This window comes from Mastacembelus armatus, chromosome 23 (assembly GCF_900324485.2).
Source record: "Mastacembelus armatus chromosome 23, fMasArm1.2, whole genome shotgun sequence".
Classification (NCBI taxonomy): Eukaryota; Metazoa; Chordata; class Actinopteri; order Synbranchiformes; family Mastacembelidae; genus Mastacembelus; species Mastacembelus armatus.
Genome location: NC_046655.1, coordinates 1448492 through 1468762, shown reverse-complemented (window position 1 = coordinate 1468762; position 20271 = coordinate 1448492). Strand labels below are relative to the sequence as shown.

The following is a 20271-nucleotide window of genomic DNA, read 5'->3' as shown; positions in this document are numbered from 1 at the left end:
GAATATATATTCTATATATTATAGAATATATATTATTATATATCTATGTATGTAGTTGACCTGCACAGTTTCTCCTGGTACTTTGCAGCACCTTGGAAAAGCTTTTGCAGTTCTTCTGTAGATTCAGGCTGTCCCAGTATCTTCTGTGTCTTCATCCCAGACTGCCTCCACACTGCTCAGGCCTGGGCTTTGTAGGGGTCAGACCATCTGCTGTAGGACTCCTGGTTCTTCTTGCCCCTGAAAATAGTTCTTTATGAACTGTAATGGGTGCTTTATGGGCTTGTTGTCCTGCACAATGTGCTGCAAAATGAACCTGGGATCAATGAGACACCTGATGGTGGTATGTAATAAGAATCTAAAATATTTAAAGTGCCTCATCCACACAGTACTGTAAGTCTTACATTTATCTTACAAGAACAAATCAACATCCACAAACTAATTGTGGCAAGAGTGGGTGGTGCTGCAGGAGGTAGTTTTTTTTTGCTACAAAGGTATTGAATGGTAAATGGTCTTATACTTGTATAGTGTACTCAAAGCACTTTTACACTATTTCACCCATTGCTCACACATTCATACACTGGTGCCACAGCCACTGGGGACAACTTGGGATTCAGTGTTTTGCCCAAGGACACTTTGGTCTGTGGACCAGGGAAGCCAAGGATCAAACCACCAAACCTCTGGCTCATGGTCGACCTGCTCTACCTCCTGAGCCACAGCCACCTTGAGTCCACAGAATGAGTGTTGATTAATTCATCTATTTTCTGCCACTTATTCTGGTCCATATTTCCATGTTATCTCTATTTTATAATTATTGTTACACTGATGTTATACTCTTTGGAAGTACTATTGAACAATTGTATATCTTATTGTCCTATCAAATTTAAATACCTTTGCTGGTATAATAATTTTAAATTGCAATTTATGTGGTTCTGCAAAGGTTTTAAAATGGGTGAAATAAATAAATAATGTTAAAATACATATGATGGAACATAGAAGTTCCATGCCCATAAATGACTTGAAGTTACCAGTTGCTAGACATTTGTCAAAATGATTAATTTTATACTATTTAACTGATAACAAAATTACTTAGTTCATAATGTAAGTGGATCTTTTATATACGTACCCTTCATCCTCATCATCATCTTAATGATGATCACTTCAAGCAAACTCCAACCCTGCAGTGGCCAGCTGGAGAGCGACAAAAAGTGACGAACGGACTAGTCCCCAAGGCTGCAGCCGATGACTTTGGTGAATGCCTGCATCTCTCCTGGAAATCTGCCAGCAGACTGCAGTCAGACCAGCCCAAGCCTCAGTAAACTCGAGGTCAGACAAGTTGCTATGCTGGTTGTCTCATGTTAATCTCAATTGGTCTCCATAGTAACTTAGAGCTTCGTCCTAAGCTGCTGTTTAGACCTCAGACTCAAACACAGAACATGAATTGTTTTAAAGATCTCGTTTCCACCTCTGCAAACCAACCTACTTTTATACTGTTATATTCATTGATTCATCTAGTTTCTCCACTTAGTTCTTCCTCTGTTTCGCCCTATGTAAATAGCATGTATCTAATGTGTAAATAGTTGAATAAATCTTTAAAAGACATCTGACTGGCATCATTAATGTTATTTCACACAGTAAACTTGTCACTGAATCAGGGAACTATCACTCAGATTAGAGAGTGATATCCTGCATTGCTTATTAATTCATCAAGAGACCTGGTGCCCCGAAATAATAAAGATTGTTTATGATATTCATAATTAATAAACCACATTTATGTTCAATTTATGTATATATTTATATTTGCTACAACATTGATTGTTTTGGCTGTGAAACTGCCAAAGGCTCTGGTTCTGTAAATGTCACTGCTTTAAACTGGGGTTTTGTTTGTTCTGTTGTGTTAAACCGTTTAATCTGAGTGGGTTTGAATGATGTAAATATAACCAGCACAGCTATGATGTTCTGTCAGGATGTTGGATAAACTGGAGTAAAGTAGGATATCTCTTATAAAATTTCTCTTAATTGTCCAGTCCACAGTGACACAGCTCATGAACATTCAGAGTTAATCAAATCAGGCTACTGTTTGACAACAGGTTCAACATGATCTTCATCTGTCACCCTTTTTTGTCGACTTAGTCGAACAGTTCGGTTCAGGTGTTCCCTGTTTTAGGATTTAACCCCCAATGATCGGTAGGTTTTGGGCATATGTGAACACAGGAAGGGAGGGGAGGGTTAGGGTAGGGGAGCTCAGTGCACCGATGGAGAGTCCTCAGGCAGTCTAGGCCTATAGCAGCACAACTAAGGGATGATTCAGGGTTACCTGAACCAACTCTAACTATAAGCTTTGTCAAAAGTACATAGCCTTAAAAGTACAGAGAGTGTCTGCCTCCTGAACCCAGATTGGGAGCTTGTTCCACAGGAGTGGAGCTTGATAGCTAAAGGCTCTGCCTCCTATTCTACGTTTGGAAACTAGACCTGTACTCTGAAAGCAAAGTTTTCTATTGGGATAATATGGTACTATGACGTCTTTAAGGTATGAAGGAGCTTGATCATGAAGGGGTTTGTATGTGAGGAGAAGGATTTTATATTCCCGTAGTGCCCGTAGTTGCTGCGCTTCCGCCTCCTGCACCGGAGCCGCCTACCCTGCCATCAGATCTCCTGGACGTCTTAGATCCAGACATGTACCATGGGGACCCCAGGACGTGTCGTGGATTTCTGCTTCAATGCATGAACATTTTCGAGATGTACCCAATGACTTATCCCACAGATAAGTACAAAATTTTATACATTGAGTATTATATACTGAGAGTTGTTTCGCCAGGGATTATCCGAACAATTGAAGGACAAACTAACCTGTTGGGATGAGAGTCCTGATCTTCCTTCTTTTGCTAGCTATTAAACTGGGAGCGATGGCCACTGTTTTCCAGTTGTTCATCAACAATGTGTTGAGAGAATTCCCTAATAAATGTGTATTTGTCTACTTAGATGACATACTTATTTTTTCATGGAAGCTGCAGGAGGACGAAGAACAGGTGCGGGCAGAGATGCTGAAAATAAGTCGTTCATCAAAGCTGAGAAGTGCAGGCTTCACCACCTGTCCATGCCATTCCTCAGCCTGATTGTTGAGAACACCAAAGTGTGCACCGACCCCATTGAAGTCAGTGCAGTGGCCGAGTGGCCACAACCCGCAACCCGGCATAAATTGCAACAATTTTTTGGGCTTTGCTAACTTTTATTGCCGCTCCATTCTGGGCTTCAGCGGCATAGCCTGGTTAACATCCCCCAAGGTTCCGCTCACCTGATCCCCAGAGGCAGTAGTGAGAACTCAAGGCTCACTTCACATTGGCCCCCCATCCTCCCACAACACCTGTTTGTGGTATGGACTGATCATAAAAATCTGGCCTATTTGTAGTCTGCTAAGAGTCTTAACATGCGGCAGGCGCGGTGGGCTTTAATTTTCAGGTTTCAGTTCACCGTAACTTACCGCCCAGGGTCACACAGTGTGAAACTTGATGCCCTCTCACCATTTTGCCTCTGTAGAACCGGATTCTGAGCCCACAGCCATCCTGCCTCCCAGCTGTGTGGTAGAACCTGTAACCTGGGATATAGAGGACAAGGTAAAATAGGCCCAGACACTTGAACCTGATTCCGGTACTGGTGCTACTAACAGACTCTATGTACCCAGCCCTGTTTGTCCCCAGGTACTCTAGTGGGCTCACGCATCCAGAATTCCATGCCATCCCAGAATAACCTGCACAAAAGACAGAGACTAATTAACCCTGTAGCAGTCCGGCTTTGACTCCCTCCACACATGATCCACCCGGTATTCCATGTGTCCCAACTCAAGCCAATATCAGCCAGTCCTCTGAATCCCCTAACTAACCCTCCTCCACCTCCCCGACTAACTGATGATGCCTCAGCTTATACAGTACGGCGCCTACTGGATATTCACCAACAGATGAGAGGTTATCAGTAAGATAAGATAAGATAATTCCTTATTGATCCCACAGTGGGGAAATTCAATTTTTACCACAGCTAAAGGACAACAGTAAGGTGCAAAGAATGAAAAATAAAAAGTGTGCAAAATGTGTGCAAGAAATTTAACTTTTTACAAATTTACAAAATATTTACAAATAAAAATGCTATACATAATATGTCTAAAATAAAATAAACTACACAAGATAAGTTAACATGAAATCCTCTATGTGCACAGTTGAGTTTGTTAGATTGATTGGTGCTCAATCAATCTAACAGCGGTGGGAACGAAAGCCCTGCAGTACCGCTCCTTCCTACACAGAGGGTGTAACAGTCTTCCACAGAAGGAGCTGCTCAGCGCCTCCACTGTCTGATGTGGATGAGAGGTATTGTCCATGATGGATGTCAGCTTGGCCGACATCCTCCTGTCACCCGCCTCCTCCACAGAGTCCAGTGGACAGCCCAGGACAGAACTGGCCCTCCTGACCAGCTTATTATGTATTTTTCTGTCCCGGTCTGTGCTGCCTGCTCCCCAGCAGACCACGGTGTAGTGGACAGCAGAGGCTACCACAGAGTCATAAAATGTCCTTAAGAGAGGCCTGCACACTCCAAAGGACCTCAGTCTCCTCAGAAGGTGGAGGTGACTTTGGCCCTTCTTGTACAGGGCATCGGTGTTATTAGTACAGTCCAGTTTATGGTTTAGGTGAACAACCAGGTACTTTAAACTGTCCACTATCTCAATGTCTGAGCCCTGGATGCTCACCAGTGTGTGATATGGTGTCCTCCTCCGGAAGTTGATCACCTCCTTCGTCTTACTGGTGTTTAAGCACAAGTGGTTGCGCTCACACCAGTCCACAAAGTCCATGACGACTGACCTGTACTCCAGCTCGTTCCCCCCAGACACACAGCCAACAATGGCCAAGTCATCGGAGAACTTCTGTAGATGACAACTGCTGCTTTCGTATGTGAAAAGGGACGGTGTGTGAAAAGGGACGGTGAGAGCACCGTCCCCTGAGAGGCCCCCGTGCTGGAAACCACCACCTCAGACACACAGTTGCTTGGTTTCACATACTGTGGCCTGTTGGTGAGGTAGTCAGTTGTCCGTGCAACCAGTCGTCCGTCCACTCCTGCCCACTCCTTCCAGCTTCTCTCTCAGAAGTGCTGGCCGAATGGTATTGAAGGCGCTGGAGAAGTTAAAAAACATGACCCAGCCTCCAGGTGAGTCAGCGCCCGGTGCATCATCCACGGTATCATGACGACATCATCCACTCCGCCTGTAGGCAAACTGCAGCGGGTCCATCTCAGTGCTGACAACAGAGTGAAGGTGGCTGAGGATGAGCCTCTCCATAGTCTTCATGAGGTGGGAAGTCAAGGCTACTGGTCTTTACAGTTACCTTGGGATGGAGGCAGACCAGTGACAAAGTCTAAAGCAATGCGGGACCATGGCCGAGAGGGTATTGGAAGAGGCCGGAGTAGCCCGGCCGTGGGTCAGTGGGAATCCTTTCCCTGAGCACAGACTGAACAGGCCACCACATAGTCCTTAATGTCCTGGTCCATAGATGGCCACCAGAATCGTCGCCGCACGAAATCCCTGGTGCAGGCGATCCCGGGGTGACATGCGAATTTGGTTGTATGGACCCACCGGAGCACCTGTGGACGAACAAAACTGGGGACATAGAGACGGTTAGCAAGTCCGGTTCTGGGATCGGACTCTGTGCGTTGGGCCTGTATTACCTGATCCTCAATATTCCAACTGAGTGCTTCTATTACACAATTGGGAGGGAGCATGGTCTTGGGCTTTGATTTAGGTTCTGACGGGGCAAACTGCCGGGAGAGAGCATCTGGCTTTATGTTATGAGTCCCTGGCCTGTAAGTCACTGTGAAATTGAACCGGGTGAAGAACAAGGCCCACTGGGGCTGTCTACCCATAAGGCGCTTAGCATATTGGATGTAGGCTAAGTCTTTATGGTCCGTCCACACTATAAAGTCCTGTTCCGCGCCTCAAGCCAGTGCCTCCACTCTTCTAAAGCTAATTTAATGACCAACAGCTCCTTGTTTCCCACGTTGTAATTCCATTCTGCTGGGGACAGACGACGAGAGAAAAAGTATAATGTAATTTATTATCGGTCTCAGATCGCTGGGAGAGGATGGCGCCAACACCCATGTCCAAGGCATCCACCTCAACAATAAACTGGCGCTGGGGATCTGGCTGGATTAAAATGGGTGCTGAGGTAAAGCGGACCTGCAGGTCCTTAAACGCCGCCTCCGCCTCTGGGGACCAAAGGAACCAAACCTTGGGAGAGGTGAGTCTGGTAAGAGGTTGGACCACCCTACTGAAATTTCGGATAAAACGTCTATAAAAGTTGGCAAACTCCAGGAATTGTTGGAGTCCCCGACGAGTGTAGGTCAGGGCCACTCGGCCACTGCACGTAACTTATCTGGATCAGCTCAAATGGTGTCGAATGCAGCATTAAGGTCTAGGAGGACAAGTATAGAAACAAGTCCATTATCTGACTGAAAATCTTCAAATAGTTCATTCCTGTGTAAGTGGTCTGATAGCTGCTTAGCAACAGCTTTTTCTAGGATTTTAGAAATAAATGGCAGGTTGGATATTGGTCTATAATTAGCCAAGACTCCTGGATCAAGACTAGGCTTTTTGAGTAAAGGTTTGATTACTGCAGTCTTAAAGGCCTGTGGTACGTAGCCTGATACTAGAGATAAATTTACCAAGTCCAATAAAGATGAGTTCATTAATGGCAGGGTGTCTTTAGGCAGTCTAGTCGGGATGGGGTCTAAGAGACACGTTGATGATTTCGATGAAGCAACTACTGATGTAAATTCAGAGAGATCTATGGGAGAGAAGCAGTCTAAACATAACTGATGTCCTACAGATGATTCAAGAGCTACTGTAGTAGAAGATTCATTTATTGCAGGTATAGGAAGCATCTGCTGAATTTTATCTCTAATAGTTGTGATTTTATTTGTAAAGAAACTCATAAATTCATCACTGCTGAGAGCTAAGGGAACACTGGGCTCAACGGAGCTGTGACTTTTTGTCAGCCTGGCTACAGTGCTGAAAAGAAACCTGGGATTGTTCTTATTTTCCTCTATTAGTGATGAATAGTATGCAGTTCTGGCTTTACGGAGAGCTTTTTTATATGTTAGTAGACTGTTTTTCCAGGCTAGAAAAATTTCCTCTAAGTTTGTGGAACGCCACTTCCTTTCCAGCCTTCGTGATGCCTGCTTTAAGGTACGAACATGTAAATTATACCATGGGGCTAGTCTTCTCTGATTCACTAACTTCTTTTTCAGAGGGGCCACAGAATCAAGCGTTTCACGCAGTGAGGTTACAGCGCCGTCAACAATATGATCGATTTGGTAGGGAGTGGGATTGAAGCAGCTGCCCTCCACTATGTTTATACTTGGCATAGATGTAAATAAAGATGGAATCATTTTCTTAAATTTATTAACAGCGTTGTCGGATAAACATCTGCTGTAGTGGAATTTTCTTCCAAACGCTGCATGATCCATCATTTTAAATTCAAAAGTTATTAAAGAATGATCTGACAAAACAGGATTTGGGGGAAAAATTATTAGATGTTCAATTTCGACACCATAGGTCAGAACAAGATCAAGGGTGTGATTGAAACAGTGGGTGGGTTTATTAACATTTTGAATGAAACCAATTGAATCTAATATAGAATTGAATGCAATGCTGAGGCTGTTATTTTCAGCATCTACATGAATGTTAAAATCTCCCACTATAATGAATTTATCTGATCTAAGGACTAAATCAGACAGGAAGTCAGGGAATTCAGTTAAAAACTCTCAATAAGGGACAGGTGGATGGTACACAATGACAAGTAGAACTGGTTTTTGTGTTTTCCAGTTTGGATGCGAGAGACTAAGAGTGAGGCTCTCAAATGAGTTATAACTGTTCTGAGGATGAAAGTTTAATAATAAGTTTGAGTGGAAGATTGCAGCTACTCCTCCACCTCGACCTGTGCTTCGAGGAACATGATAATTTTTATTATTTACTATCAATTTGGTGATCAGTTATCAAATCATTTACTAACAGAGATTTAGATGAAAGAGACCTGATATTTAATAGTCCACATTTGACAGTTCTGTTTTTCTGTTCAATAAGAGGAGTGGTCTTAATTTTTATTAAGTTTTTATGAATAACTCCTCTTCTGTTAACTTCTGATTTATTTGATTTATATGTTCGAGGGGCAGACACAGTCTCTATGTGGTTTGAGGGGGGCGGCGGCTCTGAGGAAACTGCAGAGAGGCGTTTTAGACTGAGTCTCTGCATCCCGGTCCACACCCTGGATTGTCAGGCTTTAGGTCGGCTAATAAACTCGGCCAAATTTCTAGAGATGAGAGTTGCTCCATTCAAAGTGGGATGGATGCCGTCTCTCACTACCAGACCGGGTTTTCCCCAGAAAGTGGCCCAATTGTCTATGAAGCCCACATCGTTTGCTGGACACCACCTAGACAGCCAGTGACGGAACGACGACATGCGGCTAAACATGTCATCGCTGGTCAGATTGAGGAGGGGTCCAGAGAAAACTATGGAGTCCGACATTAATTTAGCAAAGTTACACACCGACTCAACATTAATTTTAGTGGCCTCCGATTGGCGTAATCGGGTGTCATTGCTGCCGACGTGAATAACAACTTTCCCATATTTACGATTAGCCTTAGCCAGCAGCTTCAGATTTGACTCGATGTCGCCCGCTCTGGCCCCAGGAATACATTTGACTATGGTCGCTGGCGTCTCTATTTTCACGTTCCTGACTATGGAATCGCCAATTATCAGAGTCGGTTTCTCAGCGGGTGTGTCGCTGAGCGGGGAAAATCTATTAGAAACATGAACAGGCAGGTGATGAGCCGTGGGCTTCTGCTTAGGAGTACGTTTCCGTCGGACCGTCGCCCAGGCTAATTCTCCGGGCTGCTCCAGAGCTGCCCTTGGACTGCCTGTAGACGAACTATTCAACACACACAACACGACACGCTTGCAAGACAAAAGTGATTCGCTTACCTGGAGAGCAACACCAATAGGGGGCCCTGTCATCTCCCCATGGATCATGAGGATGAGGATGAGGATGTCGTCCAAGTACACAAACATAAATTGATTTAGGAAATCCTGCAGCACGTTGTTGATAAAGGCTTGGAAGATGACGGGGCATTGGTGAGCCTGAACGGCATCACCAGGTATTCAAAATGCCCCAGGGGCATGCCGTCTTCCACTCGTCCCCCTCCCTAATTCGAATGAGGTGGTAAGAGTTACGGAAGTCAAGCTTCGAAAATACTGTGGCACCCTGAAGCAATTCGAACGGCGATGCCAGCAGAGGGAGGGGGTACCTGCGTTTATTCCCCTGTAATCTATACAGGGACGCAGAGTCTTGTATTTTTTGGTGACAAAACAAAACCCCAAGCCGACGGGAGACAATGAAGGGCGGGTTATACCAGATGCCAAAACTGGTGAGTCATTGCAACTAATTGCTCCCGCATTTGGTTTAACCATTAGATCCTGGTTCATCTTCATCAGACTTCGAAGAGCCTGCTCGTGTTCCCCGAGAGGAGGCTCCCTGTTGGGACAGAGCTTCCTGAACTGAGAAGCGACCTACTAGTGATTCGGAACGTGAATACGCTGAGTCCATTTTGGCCAGTTGGTTCTGTCACGAATGAGAACTGGACTCAAGTGCAAATTCACCAAGAGTTTATTCAACAGAAAATCACTGGAGAACTAATGAGGGACTAAAGGAACTGCAGGTAAGAACAGGTACTCACTGGGAGGCGGACGTTCTGAGAGAGAGCAGGAAACGAGGTAAGTAAGTAGTCAAATAACAGCAAATAGCTCAGGAGACTATAATTCCACTACCGCGGGGTAAATAGATGAACTGGCGCTGTGGTGGTGAAGATCTGAGTTGCTTCATCAGCGCCTCCCGCTCTCCAGCAATGCACCTGCAGGTAATCAACTAGACAGCGACATTAGCGACCATTTATCAGTATTTTACAGTCTATGACAACAATTTCAAGTCCAATCATCATGACAAAAAAGTAAAATGTAAATCTACCTGCACATATCCAAAACGTGTTCACTCAAAGGGAAGAGGGTTATAATTTAATAGGAAAATTGAATTTTAAAATCATGAGGGTGTGGACCACAGGGAAAAGTTTTTGTGTTTCTGTCTGTGGAGTGAAATTGTGGAATTGTTAGAGTGTGCAGCTCAAGGAGTGTGATAATTTATTTTGCAATCCCTTAGTGACCCAAGAATGATTTGTATATTTTGTTTCCGGTTTATTTTCTTTAGGGGACAGTTTTTATCATGTAATATTTGGAATATTCCTATGAGTGATGTGTGCGAGCAGACAACCGTCCAGGGTATCTGGGTCATATGCATCATCTACATTTTTTATGATTATATATGTTATCCCAGTTTTGTGCCATTAAGTCGTTTTTAAAGGCTTTTATTGATTATTTTGTTCTCACTCTTTTATATTTGACTGTTTTGTCATAATGATTGGACTTGAAATTGTTGTCATAGACTGAAAATACTGACAAATGGTCATGTCTCTGGTTGAAAGTCCGCTTACTATGTAATGTCATTGGTATTGAAGTGGTGCCAGTCTACAAATATCTAGGTAGACAATAAGTTGCACTGGTCACTGAACACTGATGTTCTATTTAAAAAAATGCAGAAATGACTGTTCCTTCAAAGGCGGCTTAGGTCCTTAGACTTCTCTAGGACAATGCTGCATGTTTTATCAAACTATGGTAGCAAGTATGCTGTTTTATGCAACAGTCTGTTGTTTTTATTTATTTATTTATTTATTTGCATTTTAAAGTAAGAAAAAGTACATGTTGACATGTGTACATCAGAATTATTACCAGCAGTAATGCTTTACATCTGTGGTGCAGAGCAAAAACAATGAACAAAAGTTATTGCCAGCGAGCAGCAGAAAGAACATTAACTCCTCTGTCTGCTGTCTCCTACAGTTTTTATCTGATCTCACCATTTTTCATCTCAGATGTGGAATGGTTTCAAGAGGCAGTATTCAGCTGTGTAAAACGAGAGTACAAGAATAGCATATTGTAAAGTTCCACACCTACCAGGGCAGATCTTGTTGGCTGGGGAAAAATGTCTGAAAGCTGCACATGATGCAGATTGGTCTGAGCAGTATTATCATTATTAACTGACTGCAGGATTCTACAATTGACATAATTATTCACATAAATTTGCAATCCAGTTTGCACCCTGACCCACTACTGAAACCTTTAAAGGCACTTTAGCTGCATTCTCAGCTATCATTTTATGTATAACAGGCCCCTGTGCGTTTAAATAGAGGCTGTTGAATGGTTGCAGGGTGTGTTTGAAGGCTGTCAACCTCTCACCTTCTGTTTGGTGTGGTTTGCCCCTGCATGAGCAGAGTGGGATGATAAGATGTAATGAAATGTCTCCTACTTGACCTTGTAATTAGGCAGCACACCGCATCACCCTGTTGCTTCTTGGCCACTTGATGTCTTTGAAGGAGTGAGCATCAGAAAGAGGAAAGACTTGGCCATAGAAGTGAAGCATGATTTTTGGGGTGTACAATAGTGGCATGTACAACATACATCCTTTTAGACTAAAGCATTAAAGAACTAAGCTTGTGATCAGTTTTTTCTCCAAAATATCTCAGAGCCTACACCTAAAATGGGTGAGTCCAACTCTGCTGCAGCATTTTTTACTATTTTCAATATTGGATCAAGAAGTAAAAATATCAGCTTCATCCTACACTGCACAGCTAATCTCACTGATGGAAAGAGGATAAATAATATTGAACGTCAGAATACTGAACTTGAAACAGTACATTTGGCCTACTGGCAATTGGTTATGGGTGTTCTTTAAAACACGTGTGAAAAGCCGTCCTTATTAACCCTCAGGGGTTGTCGAATGTGCCGACGCATTTTGTGGCCTCTTCTCCTGATAATGCTGAAACGTACTTAAATTAATCCATCAGTCTGCTCTTATCTTCGTACAGATAAGAGCAATTTATGATTCGAATCTGTAAAGAGTCTAGTTTTATTTATGTATACACCCATTCTAGTTTACTTTATCTCATACATTGTTCACATTGTTTGCACTAAATTAAATTCATGAATCCTGCCTGGTATTAAAAGGCCTCCAACATTAAAAATAAATAAAGACTCCTCACATCTAGCTAACAATCTGCCGTTTTCCAGGAAAACAGATTAGATCATTACTTTCAAACACAAGGAGACTTAAATATATATTTATCAGTAATTTGTTCTTTATAACAAAGTTTGATATGATTTTGATATTGGCTATTTATTGCATTAGCATTTACTATTTACCCTCAAGGGTCAACGAACGCGCCGGTGCATTTTGTGCCATCTTCTCCTGATAATGACAAACTTAAATTACTGTTTTGATCATTTAGATAAGAGCAATATATCATTCATCTCTGTAAAGGGTCTAGTTTTATTTTCTATACACTCATAATAACAACAAAATGCTGTGCTTTTGTAAAATAAAGAAAGCAGACAGGGTGCACTCTGTCTTCTCTGTCTCTGTCATCTCTCTTCACAGACACGCAAATAAAACAACCAGAATCTCAGCGAATACTTGTCTCATAAAAATAAGAAATATATGGCTAGAAAGCTTGAAATGTCTTCTTTTAAATGAAATAATTCAAGTTGAAAACAAATCATTTCTTTTTATGTAATCCGTTTAAAAGTAAGGAGTGACATGGTTTCTCCTGTCTCACCTCATTATAACTAATGTGATCCCGCCTCACACTGAGCACACTGTTCATATGGAAATAATCTGAAGTGAGCCAGGTAATTATGTACACACCCCTGAGAAATGACATAAAATGTCAAGCTTCCTCATAGTATTTACTTTTTCTGGCACGCTACGCAAGAAGAAGCACTTCGTATGTTCCAGACAACGATAAAGAGTTTAATTTGGCCTCAGAGAAAAACGCGACTCAGATGATGAACATTTGCATCTGCATTGTATTGCAGTAATTCCCTCTCAGCCACAATCCTGACTGAAAGGCTCATTATGCAGCTCATTATGTGATTCTTTGTCTTCTCAGGTGAATCACATGATTATTCATGATCAGGCACACCTTCCTGCATATGTCTTTTCTAACCAAAAAGGGCCTTAGAAAAGTCTAATCAGTGGATGGTTTTCTGTGAATGAGTGGACAAGATGACTTTCACATCATTTTGAAGCAAACACCCAAGGCTACAAGATGCAGTTCTCAAAAGTCTTGTGCACCAGTGTGTTTTATGGTCTTATTTTAGTGACTTTTTCACTAACCATGCATAAACGCTGTTTTCTCAAAAACACAATAATGTATAAACATGCTGCTCACATATTATTGTAGCCTGGTTTGTGCTGATTACAGTGTTATCAGACTTTAGCCATTAATATATTTAAAAGCAACTGAAAAAAGCACAAATGTCAGGGCATATCAAAACACCCTTAGACCCCAGAGGGTTAACTGAGTTGAGTAGAGTTGCAGAAAGATCACTTTAATTTTGAGTTGTTTAGTTCCTTTATGAGTTTAACTTGCTCACTGGCAGTTTAAAAAAAAAACCCTGAGCTTGTGTATATCTCATTCTGCCCAGTCTAAGATCCACATTCCACAGACAGTCTACTCCCGACCTCAAAAATTTGGGAAGTCCCAAGAGGACATGATTGATGTGGTTTTGGTTGGGATCTAAATGGGAACAGTGCGGTAATGGAGCAGCCTCAATCAGCAATAGTGGCATAGTCGGCAGCTGTCTTTAAACCTGCGCAAACCTCTAGACCTCTCTAGACTTCTAAAGAGTGCCAGTAGAGCGTGATTGGGTCGGAAAGCATGGAAGTTAAATGGGAATGGGATGGAAATTAAGCGGCAACAGAGTGAACAAGAGCATGAACTAAGATTTAAAAACAGACACTAAACCTAAACTTGTGCTTGCAGTTGTATGAACTGATTCATCTCAAATGTAATGTGTGTACATCACATTACATTGTGTACATCACCTACGCTTAATATGAGGAATTAATTCCATACTGTAGCGACCTCACAAGGCCCCACCAAATGCCAGTCCAGTTTTCTTCAGCAGCTGTCTTCAACGAGTCCTGGAGCCTCCGGGCGTATTTCCAGGCCTGATGGAACTGCTGGAGTGTCTGTGGTTCTACCAATAAACATTTCAGCTGGGGTCCACAGCTCCTAGCCCAGCATGAGTAGAGCATGATGATCCAGTCTGATGTGGAGTCCGGCATTGCAGATTCTGACCTGTAGGCCAATAGGACAAGAGGAAGATGCATGTCCCAATCACACTGATGTTCTGCAGTGAGAATGGTGGGCTGTTTGGCCAGCATTCTGTTAAAACGCTCAACCAGTCCAACACTCTGAGAATGTAATGGCGTAGTCTCTGCCTTTTGCATCCCCATGCGCTTGTACATAGATCACAGCAGAGAACACAGCAGACTTTGACGGCTAGACTTTGAACGGTTCACTGGCTGCTGCATTCCGGTGCTGGTCGGGTACCTTTCTGTTTTGACCGGTGTTTGTTGCTATTTCCTGACTTAGCGCTCGTTGGCCTACCGGTTAGCTTAGCTAGGTAGTTAGCTTGCTAACATGGCCTCTCCCTCTCTCTCTCTCTCCTGCTCGGTGTGCCACATGTTTAGTTATTCCTCTACCTCCTTTAGCGATAATGATACCTGTATTAAGTGTAAGGTTCTGTTAGCCTTGGAGGCGAGGATCACTGATTTGGAAGCGCGGCTCCGCACCTTCGAACAAAAGCCAGCTAGCCTAGCCCCGTTAACTGGTGTGGAGCCACCGAGCTCAGGGTCTGTTAGCGGTCCAAGGGCAGCTCCGGAGCAGCCCGGAGAATTAGCCTGGGCGACGGTCCGACGGAAACGTACTCCTAAGCAGAAGCCCACGGCTCATCACCTGCTTGTTCACGTTTCTAATAGATTTTCCCCGCTCAGCGACACACCCGCTGAGAAACCGACTCTGATAATTGGCGATTCCATAGTCAGGAACGTGAAAATAGAGACACCAGCGACCATAGTCAAATGTTTCCTGGCGCCAGAGCGGGCGACATCGAGTCAAATCTGAAGCTGCTGGCTAAGGCTAATCGTAAATATGGGGAAATTATTATTCACGTCGGCAGCAATGACACCCGATTACGCCAATCGGAGGTCACTAAAATTAATGTTGAGTCGGTGTGTAACTTTGCTAAATTAATGTCGGACTCCGTAGTTTTCTCTGGACCCCTCCCGAATCTGACCAGCGATGACATGTTTAGCCGCATGTCGTCGTTCCGTCGCTGGCTGTCTAGGTGGTGTCCAGCAAACGATGTGGGCTTCATAGGCAATTGGGCCACTTTCTGGGGAAAACCCGGTCTGATAGCGAGAGACGGCATCCATCCCACTTTGAATGGTGCAGCTCTCATCTCTAGAAATTTGGCCGAGTTTCTTAGCCGACCTAAAGCCTGACAATCCAGGGTGGGGACCGGGATGCAGAGACTCTGTCTAAAACGCCTCTCTGCAGTTTCCTTAGAGCCGCCGCCCCCTCAAACCACATAGAGACTGTGTCTGCCCCTCGAACATATAAATCAAATAAATCAGAAGTTAACAGAAGAGGAGTTATTCATAAAAACTTAATAAAAATTAAGACCACTCCTCTTATTGAACAGAAAAACAGAACTGTCAAATGTGGATTATTAAATATTAGGTCCCTTTCTTCTAAATCTCTGTTAGTAAATGATTTGATAACTGATCACCAAATTGACCTACTTTATCTTACTGAAACCTGGTTACAGCAGGATGAATATGTCAGTCTGAATGAATCAACCCCCCTCAGTCATAAAAATGATCATGTTCCTCGAAGCACAGGTCGAGGTGGAGGAGTAGCTGCAATCTTCCACTCAAACTTATTATTAAACTTTCATCCTCAGAACAGTTATAACTCATTTGAGAGCCTCACTCTTAGTCTCTCACATCCAAACTGGAAAACACAAAAACCAGTTCTACTTGTCATTTTGTACCGTCCACCTGTTCCTTACTCAGAGTTTTTAACTGAATTCCCTGACTTTCTGTCTGATTTAGTGCTTAGATCAGATAAAGTCATTATAGTGGGAGATTTTAACATTCATGTAGATGTTGAAAATAACAGCCTCAGCATTGCATTTAATTCTATATTAGATTCAATTGGTTTCATTCAAAACGTTAATAAACCCACCCACTGTTTTAATCACACCCTTGATCTTGTTCTGACCTATGGCATCGAAATTGAACATCTAATAATTTTTCCCCCAAATCCTGTTTTGTCAGATCATTCTTTAATAACTTTTGAATTTAAAATGATGGATCATGCAGCGTCTGGAAGAAAATTCCACTACAGCAGATGTTTATCCGACAACGCTGTTAATAAATTTAAGAAAATGATTCCATCTTTATTTGCATCTATGCCAAGTATAAACATAGTAGAGGGCAGCTGCCTTAATCCTACTCCCTACCAAATTGATCATGTTGTTGGCAGCGCTGTAACCTCACTGCGTGAAACGCTTGATTCTGTAGCCCCTCTGAAAAAGAAGTTAGTGATTCAGAGAAGACTAGCCCCATGGTATAATTTACATGTTCGTACCTTAAAGCAGGCATCACGAAGGCTGGAAAGGAAGTGGCGTTCCACAAACTTAGAGGAAATTTTTCTAGCCTGGAAAAACAGTCTACTAACATATAAAAAAGCTCTCCGTAAAGCCAGAACTGCATACTATTCATCACTAATAGAGGAAAATAAGAACAATCCCAGGTTTCTTTTCAGCACTGTAGCCAGGCTGACAAAAAGTCACAGCTCCGTTGAGCCCAGTGTTCCCTTAGCTCTCAGCAGTGATGAATTTATGAGTTTCTTTACAAATAAAATCACAACTATTAGAGATAAAATTCAGCAGATGCTTCCTATACCTGCAATAAATGAATCTTTTACTACAGTAGCTCTTGAATCATCTGTAGGACCTCAGTTATGTTTAGATTGCTTCTCTCCTATAGATCTCTCTGAATTTACATCAGTAGTTGCTTCATCGAAATCATCAACGTGTCTCTTGGACCCCATCCCGACTAGACTGCTTAAAGGCACCCTGCCATTAATGAACTCATCTTTATTGGACTTGGTAAATTTATCTCTAGTATCAGGCTATGTACCACAGGCCTTTAAGACATAAAGGCCTGGATGACCAGTAACTTTTTACTTTTAAACTCGGAGAAAACAGAAGTCATTATATTTGGGCCTAAAAATCTCAGAAATAACTTTTCTAAAATTATAGCTACTCTAGATGGCATAGCCCTGGCCTCCAGCACTACTGTAAAAAACCTTGGAGTTATTTTTGACCAGGACATGTCCTTTAACTCACACATAAAACAAATTTCTAGAACTGCATTCTTTCACCTGCGCAACATTTCCAAAATTAGGAACATCCTGTCTCAAAATGATGCAGAAAAACTAGTCCATGCGTTTGTTTCCTCAAGGCTAGATTACTGTAACTCATTACTATCTGGATGTCCTAATATCTTAATAAAAAGCCTCCAATTAATCCAGAATGCCGCAGCCAGAGTCCTGACAGGAACTAGCAAGAGAGATCATATTTCTCCTATATTGGCTTCTCTTCATTGGCTCCCTGTAAAATATAGAATAGAATTTAAAATCCTTCTTCTCACATACAAATCCCTTCATAATCAAGCTCCTTCATACCTTAAAGACCTCATAGTACCATATTATCCCAATAGACCACTTCGCTCTCAGAGTGCAGGCCTACTTGTGGTTCCCAGAGTTCTCAAAAGCAGAATGGGAGGCAGAGCCTTTAGCTATCAAGCTCCTCTCCTGTGGAACCAGCTCTCAGCCTGGGTTCAGGAGGCAGACACTCTCTGTACTTTTAAGGCTAGACTTAAAACCTTCCTCTTTGACAAAGCATATAGTTAGGGCTGGCTTCAGGCAACCCTGAACCATCCCTTAGTTAGTTATGCTGCTATAGGCCTAGACTGCCCGAGGACCATCGGTGCACTGAGCTCCCCTACCCTAACCCCCTCCCCCACCTCCCACCCCTCTCTTCTCTCCTCCCACCTCATGTATATTCCACCATTGAATGTTACTAACCTTGTGCTCTCTCTCTCCCCTAGTTTGTGCTCTCTCCCTCCCTCTCTCTCTCTCTCTCTCTCTCTCTGTACCTTCTGCAGGTGTCCCTGGTCCTGGAGCTGTTTATCGCTGATGTGCAGTTACTGGCCCCACCAACTTGCAGTGTCTATTTGTTGTTTATTGTTGCTGTTCTTTTCTCTCTGCTCTATCCACTCACCCCAACCGGTCGAGGCAGATGGCCGCCCAAACTGAGCCCGGTTCTGCTGGAGGTTTTTTTTCTTCCGTTAAAGGGAGTTTTTTCCTCTCCACTGTCGCCAAGTGCTTGCTCATAAGGGAATTGTTGGGTTTTTAGTTTTAGTTTTTGTAAAGTGCCTTGAGATGATTTGTATTGTGATTTGGCGCTATACAAATAAAATTGAATTGAATTGAATTGAACTTAAAGTTTCTTTCCTAGTCGCTGTGGATGACCTCAGCTACCCTGAACCTGGAAAACATGCCCTCAACCAGGGTATCTGCAATAGTCTCTGCTTTTTGATCTGGGATGGCAAACGCCTCCAGCCATTTTGTGAAATAGTTCATGGCGGCAAGAACATAATGATTGCTTTTGTCTGTGTGGGGGAACGGGCTCATTATGTTAACTGCCACCCTCTCCATTGGAGCCCCCGCTACTGGAGCTCAGCTGATCTGGTGGACCTTAGTGTGTGGTGCAGAGATCACAGTGCCAGCAAAAGTCCTCTACGTCCCTCCTAAGTTGGCCCCAGTAAAACCCTTGCCGCAGTCTACGAAGGGTTTTTGAGACTCCAAAGTGTCCTACTCCAGTAGTTCCATGACAAGCCCTAAGAACTGACTCTTTCAGTGTTCTGGGGACCACTATCTGCTACCTCTCCTCCCCCGTAGCTGTGTCTTTCCAAGCTCTCTGGAGCACATCAGGAGCAGTCAGGATTCAGTTCTTCTTGAGCCCTCCATTCAGGTGGGTCGTCAACTTGTGCCACCCCACAGAGACGGGCTCGTCCCTGCCACACATGGAACTCTGCTTTTCCTCAGAATAGAGTTCATTATCTCTGGCCTCTCGTTTTTCACAGGAGCTGCAGCTGTCCGGGGCTGGGATGGGTGACTCCGTCAAGGCCTTTTTCAAAGTTTTGAAGGCCTGGTCGCACTCGGGTGTCCACACAAACTCACAGTCCTTCCGCTGCGGGCAAAACACAAACCGCCTGTAATAGGAAGCAAGTCCAATGAAGTTCTTCAGCTGTCTCAGATTAATGGTGTGCCTCCAGTATGCTGATGCCCTCTCCTCCAATCCTGTGCCTCAGAAACTCCAACTCCTTTCTCATAAAGCAGCACTTGTCAGGATGGAGCTTCAGACCTGCTGCTGCAATCCTGTCAGAGAGAGGCTGGCCTCAAGGCCACCTTGAAGGATGGACCAGGATGTGGACCAGGATGTCATCCAAGTAGACTAAACATTCCTGTTGGGGGATGGCTGTCAGCACTTTTTCCATCAGCCATTCAAAAGTGGCCGGTGTGTTGCACAGGCCGAAGCAGGGGACATGAAACTGCCACAATCCTCTGCCAGTGCAGAAAGTAGTCTTTGGTCTAGCATCAGGACTGAGCAGCACCTGCCAATACCCACTGCGCAGGTCTAATGAGGAGAACCAGGACAAGCCAGACACCAAGTCCAAGGTCTCGTCGATACCTGGCAGCAGGTACGAATCTTTCTTTGTCACACTGTTCAATGGTCTGTAATCCACACAGACTCTCATTTTGGGGCTGTTTTTCTTGTTGACCATCACAACCCCCAAAGCCCAGAGGTTATCAGACGGCTTAATAATGCCAGCTCTTAGCATTTTGTCAATTGCGCTCTCAGTAGCCAGGCACATTTTGATTGGGTGTCCATCCCCAGTGTCAATTTTGTGCTGCATCAGGTGTCCAGACCCAAGGTGGGCATGTTCAGAAATATACAGAACCCTTGAACACGTAGTATAACATTTCACAGAACGTTGAACAACATAATGACCTTTATACTAGAACATCACAGTAGGGTAGTTACAATACCTTCCATGTTAACTTAAACTGTTGTGAATGTTTCCACTGAAAGTAATTTATCTGATTACACCATTACCTATTGACTCAGATGTTTATAACTGATGAATGGCAGAGAGC

The 20271-nt window shown here is 43.4% G+C and overlaps 2 pseudogenes; one reads left to right on the top strand and one right to left on the bottom strand.

The window, feature by feature from the left end:
• Positions 1 to 6417: 6417 nt before the first annotated feature.
• On the bottom strand, positions 6418 to 9635 carry LOC113142341 (uncharacterized; annotated as a pseudogene).
• Positions 9636 to 9870: 235 nt separating this feature from the next.
• LOC113142340 (uncharacterized) lies at positions 9871 to 17961 on the top strand (annotated as a pseudogene).
• Positions 17962 to 20271: the final 2310 nt, after the last annotated feature.